Below are 13375 nucleotides of genomic sequence, written 5' to 3'. Positions count from 1 at the left end.
TTTTAAAAACAACATTGTGCCATTGTGCGACACACACAAAAAGGGATGATAATGAGCAATTGCTTATCTTCAGGCTTGCACTTGAGCAGGGATTAGCCAATACAGCTTGATCTGTGAGCTCCCAGGCTCAGCACAGAGTCAAGCAAACTAAAGAAGAACATCTTTCCCCAAAGTTACTTAGATGCACGAGGAAGGGGGTATTGGTGACACGCTAACCTACATACCAGCAGTGTTTTGCATGAAATTATATCTGCTTCTGAAAAATTGTGGTAAACTACATGTAAGATTTACCACCTTAATCATTTTTAAACATACAGTTCAGTGACAAATGCATTCACGTTGTTGAATCTGCTCATTAAGAGTTTGCGAAGCACTTCAGGATTTTGTGGCTCATTTAGTCACTGTTGAGAACATGAATCAAGACTATTCAGGGGACTTGGAAATGCCCGTAAGGAGAGACTTGCAGTTCGCAGAGGATTGGCTTTGATTCTCTAGCGTTCCTATTGTTCTCTGGGTCTGGTAGGGCCACGAAGGCCTGACTGTGTGCAGCCCAGGGTACGTTATTCTGAGAGGCAGTGTCATACAGGAGCTGAGAGTGTGGGCCTGGAGCCGGACTGTAAGGCTTTGAATTAAGGCCGTACTACTTATTAGCTGTAAGGCCTTGAGAGGCTACTTAACCCCCTGAACCCCCTGTGCCTCTATTTTCTCTTGTTAAAAATGGAGGTAATAACACCCACCTCATTGGGTAGCTTTGAGGATTAGTAGCATAAATATATGAAGTCCTTAGAACAGCGCCTGGTGTGTCTTCCATGCTATGAGACTCAGCTATTGTTGCTGGGGGGAGGAGAAAGAGAGAAGAAGAGATGTGGGTGGTGGAAGAGAGGTGATGTTTCTGCAGTCTGGCCTTGAAAGAGAGGGAGCCCAGTAGACAGGATTTCTATCCACCATACCAGCCCTGTTTGTGGAGTGGTGTCTGAGCCAAGCTGAGAGCCTTTCCTCTCTGCTGATTTTGTTTTGTAACCTTTTGCGGTGATAAACCAGAGCTGTGAATACAACTATATTCTGGGTTCGACGAGTCCTCCTAGCAAATTTTTGAAGCTGGGGAAGTCTTGGGGACCCACAATACAAGGAAATCGTAAGATAATGCTGTTTTAGTAACTTGTCAGGCTGACTTGTGTTTGGACACCGTACTAGGACAAGTGGTGGGAAACCTGGTCAGTCTTCTGACTCTGTTGCCTGCTACCATCTTGTACATAATTTTTCCTCTATTTCTTCAGTTTCCTAGTTTTCTGGAGTATTTTGGATCCTTTTGAATACCAACACATGCTATTCAATGGCCATTCCTTCTCATGTATGTAACATTCATAAATTGGGTGGCATTTTTCTCATTATCCAAATATTTTCAGGTTAGCAGTCATCTTTAGTGACAACAACCAAAATGATGTCGAGCTTGACATGCAATTATCCTATGAAGAAAACATTTGCAATGGAAATTACTTTTGTGAAAAATGCACTAAAACAACATGTAGTTTATCTAATTAGATAATAATTTTAAAAGGTATGAATTAGTTTTGAAATACTCTACAAATATTTTTCTTTCTGCTCTTTCTGTAAGATTGTCAGTAATGGTATTCCATTTTCGGATGGAAAAGTAAATAACCAAACAAAGTGACTTTCCATTTCTGGCCCCCAAACAGTGCTCAAACCAGAAGTCCTTCTTTGGATTTTACAGGACAACAGAATAGGCTAAAACCTCCAAAGTAGCCCTGAATGGTTCAAATTACCTCTGAAACGTTTATGCATTGTAACTCTGATTGACTACTTATGACCATTTGCTTTTTTCAAAAACAACAACAACAAACCAAAAAAAACAAAACAAAGCTAAAAAAAGCTCCAAAATTAGGACTTCTTTTTAAATAAGATTTTATTTATTTATTTGCCAGAGAGAGAGGGAAACAAGCAGGGAGAGTGACAGGCAGAGGGAGAAGCAGGCTTCCTGCTGAGCAAGGAGCCCGACATGGGACTCGATCCCAGGACTCTGAGATCATGACCTGAGCCGAAGGCAGATGCTTAACCGACTGAGCCACCCAGGTGCCCCCAAAACAGGACTTCTATTTTTACTTGATACTTTAATTTTTTCCATCAATAGATCTCACCAAGAAACTCTTCCTTTTAGTTCTGTGTTTGCATTTCTATTAGTTTTGCATCTTTTGTGTTATTCCATGGAGTGACAGAAAACTTTAAATCTATCTTCAGAGATCTAGGGGGAGAAAACCTCCTCTTGGGTAGCTGCTGCTGCTGCTGCTGAACCTATCTATGGAAAGACAATTAATTATTATGTCAATCTGTTAAAACAAATTCCAGCATGTTTTTTAAAAAAAATAATTTCACTAAAATGAACGTCTCCACAAATCAAAACCACAGTGAGATATCACCTCACACAGAGGTGGCTAGTATGAAAAAGATAAAAAATAGCAAGTGTTGGCGAGGATGTGGAGAAAAGGGAACACTTGTGCACTGTTGGTGGGAATGTAAATTGGAGTCACTATGGAAAACAGCATGGAGTTTCCTCACAAAGTTACAAATAGGACCACCGATATGATCCAGGAATCCTACGTCCCTGTATTACCCAAAGAAAATGAAAACACTACTTTGAAAAGATAGGGACACCCCCATGTTCATTGCAGCATTATTATGTTTTAATATTTTATTTCTAAATCATCTCTACACCTCACATGGGGCTTGAACTCACAACCCTGAGATCAAGAGTCACATGCTCCACCAACTGAGACCACTGGGGCAGCATTATTTACAATAGCCAAGATAGGGAAACAACCTAAGTGTCCATCAATGAATGAATGGATGAAGATCATAAAAAAGAATGAAAATTTGCCATTTGTGACAATATGGATGGATCTAGAGTGAAATAAGTCAGATGGAGAAAGACAAATACTATCTGATTTCAATTGTATGTGGAACCTAAAAAACGAAACAAACGGGCACCTGAGTGGCTCAGTCGGTTAAGTGGCTGCCTTCTGCTCAGGTCATGATCCTAGGGTCCTGGGTTAGAGACCCGCATCGGGCTCCTTGCTCAGTGGGGAGCCTGCTTCTCCCTCTCCCTCTGCCTGCCACTCCCCCTGCTTTTGTTGTCTTTCTTGCTGTCTCTATCTCTCTCTGTCAAATAAATAAAATCTTTTTTAAAAATTAAAAACAAAACAAAACAGAAATAGGGGCGCCTGGGTGGCTCAGTCGGTTAAGTATCCGACTCTTGATTTCTGCTCAGGTAATGATCTCAGGGTTGTGGGATCGAGCCTCACAGCGGGCTCTGTGCTCAGTGCCAAGTCGGCTTGAGCTTCTCTCCCTCTGCCCCTCCCCGCTCACTCTCTCTCTCAAAGAAACAAAAACAAAAACAGAAATAGACTCATAGATGCAGAAAACAACATGATGACTGCTAGAGGGGAGAGGGAGCTGTGAGACTGGCAAAATAAGGACAGGGGAGTAAAAGGTACAAACTTCCAGTCGCAAAATAAATAAGACACAGGGATACAACATACACCATAGAAGGATACAGTCAATAATATGTAACAAGTTTGTATGGTAACAGATGGTACTAGATTTATTGTGGTGATCATTTCATAATGTATATAAATGTTGAATCACTATGTTGTACCATCTGAAACCAATATAATATTGTATGTCAACTATACTTCAATAAAAGAAACCAACCTCTCAGCTCATTCAAATGAAATTTCAGTATGTTTTAAAATTGCTGTTATTGAAAAATGCTCGTGAAAATAAAAATCAAATATAATTTAGTCTGAGGGGGAATGTTGGGTTACTACTCCCCTTACAGAGGAAGTCTCTGAAACCTCTGAATAATCCTGGATTGTGATTCTAACTCAGTGATTCTCAAAGTTTCTGTGGGGATTCCAAACATCTTCACCTGGTGAATGGATAAATGGAAAATAATGTACACCTTCAAATTATCTCATTGAGAAATCTTTTGGTTTCCTTACAGGATAAATACATACTCCGTGTCCAAATTTTCATGCCACCATTTTTGTTAAATTATAAGAACTTCTGTTTATGTATTTGCTAAGCAAAACCTGTTCTCACTTAAAATAAGAAATTGAATCAATTTCCAAGATTTTTTTTTTCATTAAAAACAAACAAAAAGAGTAATAGATGCTTTCATGTCCTATTAGTTTCCTCAGGCTGCTAGAACAAACTGCCACCAACTGAATGGCTTAACAACAGAAATTTATTCTGTTACAGTTTTGAATTTCATGAAAAAGATGTTGGTGGGGTTGGCTCTTTTTGAGGATTGTTAGAAAAATCTGTTCCATGCCTCTCCCCTGGCTTCTGGTGGTTGCTGGCAATCTTTGCTGTTTCTTAGCTTATGGAAGCATCGTCCAATCTCTGCATCACCTTCCTGTGACGCTCCGCCTGCATGCAATGCCTGTGTCCCAGTTTTCTTTTTTTATAAGGACAGCAGTCATATTGGATTAGTGGCCCACCCTACTTCAGGAGGACCTCATCTTAATTAATGACATCTGCAATGACCCATCTCTGAATAAGGCCTCATTCTAAGATACCAGAGGGTAAGATTTTGACACATGAATTTAGGGGGGATGGATGCAATTCAACCGATAACACATATGAATACATTTATCTTACCAGATAGCCACGTGGCATTGTGCAAGAGACCTACCCACTCCAAGCCTCAGATTCTTCATTTCTTAGGAGGTGATTGTGACTGTTCTTACTCCCAGGATTGTGTCTCCAGGAGACCAAGGACTGGTCCATCCTATTAAAGAATCTGAGAGAGAAGCAGGCCCAGCTTCACTTCTTCTGCTCATAAAAGCATCTGTAAGCAGGATGCCCGTACCCCACCACCAGTGCTGGTGGTAAAGAGTCCTTTGTATTACTCAACTGCAATCCTTGTACATAAGCAACTCTCCATTACCAGCTTGGCAGCAACTATGCACATGGCTCCACTCCCCTTACCAGGATAGCATAGCTCCCACCTCTCACCCTCCCAGTACCTGAGTGGTCACCATTGAGGGCAGTCACATCTGGCTCCATATTCTTCCTCTGAATTGGTGGCACCCCAGCCAACTAATGCCTCCAGCCTCCCTTTCCCAGGTCTTGCCTTATTCCCTCAAGCTATTAAGGTGCAGAGCTGATGTTTTAGCCCAAGCCTCCATACCACCCCCAGACAATGGGTACATAACCGCACATTCCACGTTTCCTCTTATCATACGTCTTATTAGATCAGAAACTCTCCAATAACCATATTGTCAAAGCTATAGAGTGTATTCCTAATTCCTAGAATGGGATTCAATTCAATCCAACTTTTGGAGCAGTATATTTGTATAGCCAGTGAACCAGCCATAGAAACATCCTGGCAATGATTGTATTCACAAATGAATACTATCAAAATCTTATAAAATGTTTAATAAAACCTAGTAGACTGTACACTCACAAATAAGTTTATAGGGTCATAAAAGCATAGACTGAGAAAGAAATCAATCCAATGGGAAGATCAGTATGAAGGTTAATTTCATGTGTCAGCTCGGCTAGGATATGGTGCCCAGTTGTTTGGTCAAACACTAGTCCAGATGTTGCTGTGAAGGAGTTTTGTAGATGTAATTAACACTTACAATTGGTAGACTTTAAGTAATAAAGATTACTCTCAATAATGCCTCCTCAAATCCATTGAAGCTCTTAAGAGCAAAAACGGAGGTTTCCCAAAGAAGGAATTCTGCCTCAAGACTGTAACATGGAAATCCTGCCTGGTTCCGGACTCGCTAACCACCCCCAACCAGTCACGTCAGCCAATTCCTTATATTAAACCTCTCTAGGTGGAGAGATGATGATGATGATGATGGTGGTGGTGGTGGTGAAGATGACGATGATGATGAGGCATGTGTGTCCTGTTGGTTCTGTTTCTCTGAAGAACTGATTGATATGTTCAGATTTATTTTTAATGGTGGCCAAGAGAACGGGAAGAATTGTTTCAATAAAGGATTTGAGATGAACACATTGACAGGCTAGAAACCAAGTCATTAGCAATTTTCCACTCTGGGTAGTAGAGAAAGAGAGAAGAAAGATAATGGCACTTCACAACTCCACATGTTTAGCTTCCCACCTGAAAGTTGCACCAATAAGGCAAAGTCCTTCCAAAAAGGATGTCTAAGATGTTTTCTTAAATCCACATACATCAGACCCAAAGAGAGAATGAATTTTCAACCTACCTGTACAAATAAATGCTTAGAAAACTCCCCTGTTGACAGGCTATAAGCATAAGGTGGACTTCCCTTCTGTCTCTACATCGTTCTTGAAAGGATGCAAAAAGTAGGTTATTCTAGCCTCAAAGGTAATGAAATGAATCATGAATGACTCGATGGATAGCAGTGAACAGATAAAAATGTACATCTTCTGAGCCAAAAATAAGCTAATTAAATCAAAACTCAAAAGGCAAACACTAGATGAGGGGAACTATTCATTAATAATGAGGAACAGAATTAATATTTTTAATATTTAAAGAGCTCATAAGATTCAGGAAGAAAAACCCCAATAGTTAAATATGCAAAGGAGCCTACCAGAAAATTCTCAAAAACAGGTTATATCAGGGCGCCTGGGTGGCTCAGTCGTTGGGCGTCTGCCTTTGGCTCAGGCCATGATCCCAGGGTCCTGGGATTGAGCCCCACATCGGGCTCCCTGATCAGCGGGAGGCCTGTTTCTCCCTCTCCCACTCTGCCTGCTTGTGTTCCCTCTCTCGCTGTGTCTCTCTCTGTCAAATAAATAAATAAAATCTTTAAAAAATAATAATAAATAAAATCTTTAAAAAAAAAGGTTATATCAATGACCCACCAACATCTGGGAAAATGTCCAACCTCACTAATTCAAAGAAATGTAAACTGAAGCAACAACGAGATTGCATTTTCCATCTACCAAATTAGCAAAGATGGAAAAAAAAAAGAAATGATCCCTGATGGTCCTGATTGGAGTAAATAGCTATTGGAACACAATTTGGTAATACCTAAAGAACTTGACTTAGTAATTCACCTTCTGAAAATCTACCCAAGAAAGGTTGGATCACAAAAATGTTTCACACAGCATTATTTTAAATGGTAAGAAATTGAAACGTCCTGGGGTGCCTGGGTGGCTCAGGTGGTTTAACATCTGCCTTCGGCTTGGGTCATGATCTCCAGGTCCTGGGATCGAGCCCCTCATCGGACTCCCTGCTCAGCGGGGAGTCTGCTTCTCCCTCTTCCTCTGCCTCTCCCCACTGCTCCTGCTCTCTCGCTCTGTATCTCTCTGTCTCAAATAATAAATTTAAAAAAATTCCTTTTTTTTAAAAGATTTTATTTATTTATTTCAGAGAAAGAGAGAATGAGAGATAGAGAGCACGAGAGGGAAGAGGGTCAGAGGGAGAAGCAGACTCCCCGCTGAGCAGGGAGCCCGATGTGGGACTCGATCCCGGGACTCCAGGATCATGACCTGAGCCGAAGGCAGTCGCTTAACCGACTGAGCCACCCAGGCACCCCAAAAAATTCTTTAAAAAAAAAAGAAAGATTGAAATGTCCTACCAGAGAGGAATGGTTTTTTCATTTAGCTATCCAAATAATTCTTGAGTACCTACTATGTGATCACTCCCTGAGGTTGCTAAGCAATGGCTAGTTGTTCTAGATTAATCTTCCTTTAAAATGTGGGTAGAAATTTGTGTAACGAAATTAGTGATGCAGGTGATGATACATAAGCTTATGTATATGCTTGTATCTGCTTATATCATCACTGGAAATCTACACAAGGAAGGCATAACAGAGATGGCCTTTGGGAAAAGAGCTGGGGGAGGGGGCGAGGGAGAATTGCATTTCCCAGTGCTCTTGTACCATCCTGAATTTTTAAAACGTGTTCATGGATTTTGTTAACGTTTTGAAAGTGCGTGATACATAAATAATCTTATTTCTCGTAAGTATTTTCAAGTCATTTCATAGGTGTCTTGTCTTGAATGTGGAACGCTCTTCAAGGGAAGGGGCTATTTTATATTTCTTTGTATTCTCCCATTGCGTGTATGTAATGCTAGCACATAGTGGGTGTACAAAAATATTTGTTGAATAGGAAATAATGTAATTTGGTGCTAGCACATAGTGGGTGTACAAAAATATTTGTTGAATAGAAAATAATGTAATTTGGTGCTCAGATAGAAGTTAGTTAAAATAAATGTCAAAATCAATAGTTCTGTGTACTGCTTTCATGCTGACTTGTGTATTGTAAAGCATATCACTTATTGTTTATATCATAGTTTGCCAATCTCAAATGAGGAAGAAACAAGATAATTGATGAATTCTTCAATGAAACTATAGAGGGAAAAGCCAAATGACCTTTTAATTCCTATGCATCTACTTGTAATCTTAATAAATTAATTTAAAGACCCCTCGATATCAAGGAAACAGATAATCTCAAGGTTTTAATTATTATAAAATTTAAAATTTTTAATATAAGGGCTATTTTGTGCATTCAGAAGAGATTAGATTTGTTTTAATATTTTAGTATACCTTGTAAGACATTTGTAATCTACAACAATTCCTTTATCATCAGACACAGGTGGGGTTTTTTTGTTTGTTTGTTTTTATTCTCTTCTATATGAGAAACAGGGAACAAAGTTGTTAAGGTAATACATTGCATTCACCACTGAATTTATCTCTTTTCTACAGTTTCATGAATGAATGGACAACATCACTTGAAAGTGGCACCTGATTTGGTTTATTGATTCCCTTCACTGACTCCCTCCTTCCCCCCATAGTCATTTACTTTCAAAACATCATTGCCTGCTGAAGAAATTAGCTGGCATACTACCAAAAGGAAGTATATTTCACGAAATGAAGTTCCTGAAACGCAGCTTTTGTTTTTTGTTTCTTTCTGCTCTGCCAGCCACTTCAGATTATGAGAAAGTGAATTCTCTGCACTGTATAGCATAAGACAGTTCAGGACTGTTCCAGAAGGTACAGCTGCTATTTGGTACAAAGTACAAAGCCGGGGGTGGGGGGAGCTTGAGGAAGAGAATGAAGGAACTTTTGAACAAAGGACCCGTTTTTGTTTCTGACATGAAGGAAACAGTTGGATGTTGAGTGAAGTCCTAGGTATACTACTGGTGAAAAAGCTGACAGAAAAGGCTCGTCCGATGCAAAAAGAGAATTGGTAGCAGAGCTGTAAACGAGGTCTCTTAAAGAGGGAGCAGAAAAGACGTAGCTCAGCGCAAACCATAGCGAGCAAACTTCTCCCAGCCGGTTGAAGGGACTTTGCTGCAAAATTCCTTAATGAAGGAGACCCACAGATTTGCTGGGATGCAGTTAGGCTAGATGGTAGGAAATTGGAAAATGTTATTAAACTCAAGAAGAAAGATTGAGATGCTGGTAACAGTAGCCCATGTATGTAGATATCAGTGCACCAACTGACAAATGACCAATTGCCAATGGCCAGGCTGTGTACCAGAAATCAGGAAAAGTGGCCCAGGGGAAAAAAACAAAAAATAAAACAAATGCCTTGTCACTGAGGGGGAGGGGACGGTGTGCTCTATTTATTCTGATCTCTTCAGTAAAGTATGTCCCTTGGTAAGAGTAAGAAAGAAAGACAAGGAGAAAGAGAAAAAATAAAAGGAAAGAGACAGACCGGGAAGAAATTCTCATTTCAAAGAGAATAAAGGACAGAAGGGGAAGAGCTCGAGGGAGAGGTGGGGAGCTGACATTTCAAGATGTCACCTCATTTCCCCTTCTCTACAGTTCCAAAGCCCGCTTTTATTCCCATTGTACAGGTGAAGGAGGCTCAAGGCTGGGCCGCTGCGGATGGAGGGAGCCAGGCTAGGACCCCCCCCCCTTTCCAGGCTGCACAGGAACATCCTCAGCAGTCAGGGAAGGGTATAGCTCTTAGCTGCAGTTCGGTCCGCCCGCCCGCGTGGATGTGTGAAGGGGACATCAGCATGTGGGACGGCACCTGCCGAACCGTTGCTGTAACATTAAGTTAAATTTCACCTCTGGGAAAGAGGTAATGAAGGGCATGGAAAAGCTTTTAACTCCTTTACATCAATCCTGAACACACAGGAATGGAAATTACAACCGGTCATAATGACATGCTAAAAGGCTTGGCCTTTGGAGAAAAAAGGAAAACAAAACAAAACAAAACAAAAAAACAACCAACTGGATTAGTTTTTCCTGGGAATGAAAAGCTGAAAGGAGACGTAGTGTTCCGTGATACAAAAATGAGACTGCAGGGACTTGCTGATATTTTAAATCATCATCACACACACAAAGAGAGAGAGAGAGAGAGGAGGAATGGTAACACAGTGGAGTGTTTATACATACGGAGGCGAACTGTAAAAACTTAACTTGAGATTTTCTGCTCTCTCTCAAAACATCGCATATCCCTTGGAATTGGGGGACTGGCTTAAGGGGGTCTTGTCTACAAGCAAAGTGTATAGGCTGAGTTATTTGTTGGTGCTGACAGTTCGTTAGAGCTAGAAGGAGCCAAGATGTAGGCTCCCATGTGGTGTCAAGCACCGGGTTTCACAGAGGATAGGGCTGTGGTCCCAAACCCTCCCGGGTGCCCTCTGTCATGCGAACCCCCTTCAGTCCTAAGACTCCTCAGTTGGGCATCATTCACTGAGTCCCCAAAACTACCGTGTCCTCTCACTCCAGGGAGGGGCAGTCAGGGAGCACTTGGACTCACCTTCGGACCCCGGGTAGTCTAAGGGCCCCAGCTTCTGGCTTCAAGCCCTGCACTTTGTCCTTGTCATGGTGTTCCTCCTTCCTAGCTCTGGTCTCTGGATCTTATTAAAAGGAAAAATACAGTGTCCTCTTAACTGGCTAAGGCAAACATGAGACAAAACCACCATCATATGTTGGCTAATTGAATTTAAATAAAAAAAAACCACCATCATAAAACAAATGAACTTATTTTTAATAGGGGAAGAATACACATAACATTTACCATCTTAACCATTTTTTTAAAAGATTTTATATATTTATTTGAGAGAGAGAGAGAATGAGAGAGAACACAAGAGGAAAGAGGGTCAGAGGGAGAAGCAGACTCCCCGCCGAGCAGGGAGCCCGATGTGGGACTCGATCCTGGGACTCCAGGATCATGGCCTGAGCCGAAGGTAGTCGCTTAACCAAGTGAGCCACCCAGGCACCCACAGCCGGTTTTTAAAACCTCGCATTTGTACAGAAATTTTAAAGAAAGTTTGAAAGTACTTTTCCGTATATGATCTTGCTTTATTCTATGTATCTTCTTCATTGCATTTAGAGATAAATTCATAGGGTTGTTATTTTATAAGTTTTGAAAGGGAAATACATCACAAAATGTGGAAAACCACCACACAAAACACGGCACAGCAACCAGTCCATGGAGAGGCCTTATCGAAGGCAAGGAAAGTGAAGTGGCTCCCAGCTCTGTTCTCCTGGGACAGCCCTGGGTGTTGGATTGCCCCTGGCACAGTAGAGAAGTCCAGGACCGGGTTGGAACAGGCAGAAGGAAGGGCTTGCCCTAGATCCTGACATTTATCATCTGCTTCCCCGTTGTATGATCACAGGCAAATAGGTTCAATGTTGCTTAATATAAATGAGGTCAGGACACAAAGAAAATCAGCTCCCTTGTAATTTGTTTGTTAAACCTGACATTTGTATAATACAGGATGAGGGAGATTTCCCTTCCCCCCATGGTTATCCCAATCAGAGGAAAGCTTCTATGGAATTAACAATTAGAGAATGCAGCTGAAGAACATAACAAATATTTGTTGAGCTCACCAACATGTGTTAGTCATTCAGCAAATGCTTTTAAGGACCTGGTAGGTATTAGCTCTTTCACGTGGGTTGTCCCACCTTGACCTTGCAAGAACCTGCCGTGGCAAGCCTGTGTAGTTATGCTGAATAGGTTAGCACCAGGCACAGTGCTGAGAACAGCACAGCAATGGGGGGCCTGGCCTGGCTCCACCATGACCAGCTGCACCACCTGCACAAGTGACTTCACTACCCCACGTTTCAGTGCCCACATTTCTAAAATGAGGCCCGTAATAACGTCCAGCTCCTAGAGCTGTCACAAGGATGGAACGAGATGAAGCATGCAGTGTACCTGCCCACCAACCCCACGAGGAATCTATTCCTCATAGGCCCATTTCCCGGATGAGAATACAGTAGCTAAGAGAGGTTGAATAAGTAACTCTCCGAGGGCTGGTGTGTGGGGTGGTCACAACAGGACTGAGACTCACAGCTGGTGTCTGGTTCTCCAGGTCCCGGCTCTGCTCCATTTCACAGGTGTTTGTGGGGCTGGAGCCCCCCGGGGCCAGGAAGTCTGCGAGGAATGATGACCGCATCCTCCACTGTCCCGGGACGCCTGCATGTGGCTGTCCCCACTGCGTCAGGGGGAGGCCAGCAGCGGCCTTACCAGTAGCAGCTGCCTACTGGGTGCTGAACCCCTACACCGGGCTCTCGATGAGCCATGCCAGTGACCCGGCCCACGCTCATTTGCAACCCCGAGACCTTTCCTCTGTCTTCACGCCCACACCCCCCCCCCCGGTCCCCTTTCTCATCTCTCTCACCCCCTCTTTGTCTTCCCCTCTTCCTTTTCTTCTCACCTCTTTTCTCTCTTCCTTCCACGCAGCCTAATTTGGAATGGAACAAAATTATTCTGTGTTCACTAAATAAGGCATTAAGTTTCCGTTCTGAAGTTTTAAAAACAAATGAATTGAGTTTTTAGGCCAGGCTTTTTAAAAAACCTCAAGCATCGGTGGCCTGGAGAGATGGGAGAGTATCTTAGAAAGGAAAGCAAATCTAGCAGAATATTCATTGTAGAATCTAAGGGGTAAATAGATGGGAGTTCCCTGCAAAATTCTCTCAAGTTTTCTCTATGTTTCAGAATTTTCATGATAAAAATGTGGTGGTGGCAGGGAATCAATGAGTGGCTTTCTAGTTGTCACCAATTTTTGTTGAGAGGAGGGCTGGGACAATGGCCTCAAGATAAAAAAAGGTTTCTCATCTGTCCTGGAGGAGTGTATTTGTGGGGGCGGGGGGGGGGTCCCAGGGTTGGTGTCTCTTTTGGAAGGGAAATCACAGAGGGGCTCACCCAGGGCTGACAGACAAGCCAGGCGTCTTGAAACAAAGCCTGGCAGACGCAGACATTCAGCTGTTGGCTTTTCAAAAAGCCTCCCCAAAAGCTTTCACCTCAGGCAAGAGAATATGAGAACTGAACTGATTTTTTTTTTTATTTGAGAGAGAGAGAGAAAAAAAAAAAACACAAGCACAAACAGGAGGAGCAGTAGAGGGAGAGGGAGAAGCAGGCTCCCTACTGAGCAGAAAGCCCGCGGGGCTCAATCCCG

The 13375-nt window shown here is 42.2% G+C and overlaps 1 long non-coding RNA gene across 1 annotated transcript; it reads right to left on the bottom strand.

Annotated features, from left to right (window-relative positions):
• Positions 1 to 1946: 1946 nt before the first annotated feature.
• On the bottom strand, positions 1947 to 12533 carry LOC114223247 (uncharacterized). Its single transcript, XR_003612110.2, has 3 exons — positions 12269 to 12533; positions 10732 to 10831; positions 1947 to 4819 (listed from the first exon to the last, which is right to left on the bottom strand). It is a non-coding gene; the product is annotated as an uncharacterized LOC114223247 (long non-coding RNA).
• Between the last annotated feature and the right edge of the window lie 842 nt (positions 12534 to 13375).

This window comes from Eumetopias jubatus, unplaced genomic scaffold, assembly GCF_037043125.1.
Source record: "Eumetopias jubatus isolate StellerSeaLion01/CBP00866 unplaced genomic scaffold, mEumJub1_p1.0 scaffold_7, whole genome shotgun sequence".
In the NCBI taxonomy this organism is placed as follows: Eukaryota; Metazoa; Chordata; class Mammalia; order Carnivora; family Otariidae; genus Eumetopias; species Eumetopias jubatus.
The sequence above is the reverse complement of the archived record's forward strand: the minus strand, read 5'-3'. Positions and strand labels throughout refer to the sequence as shown.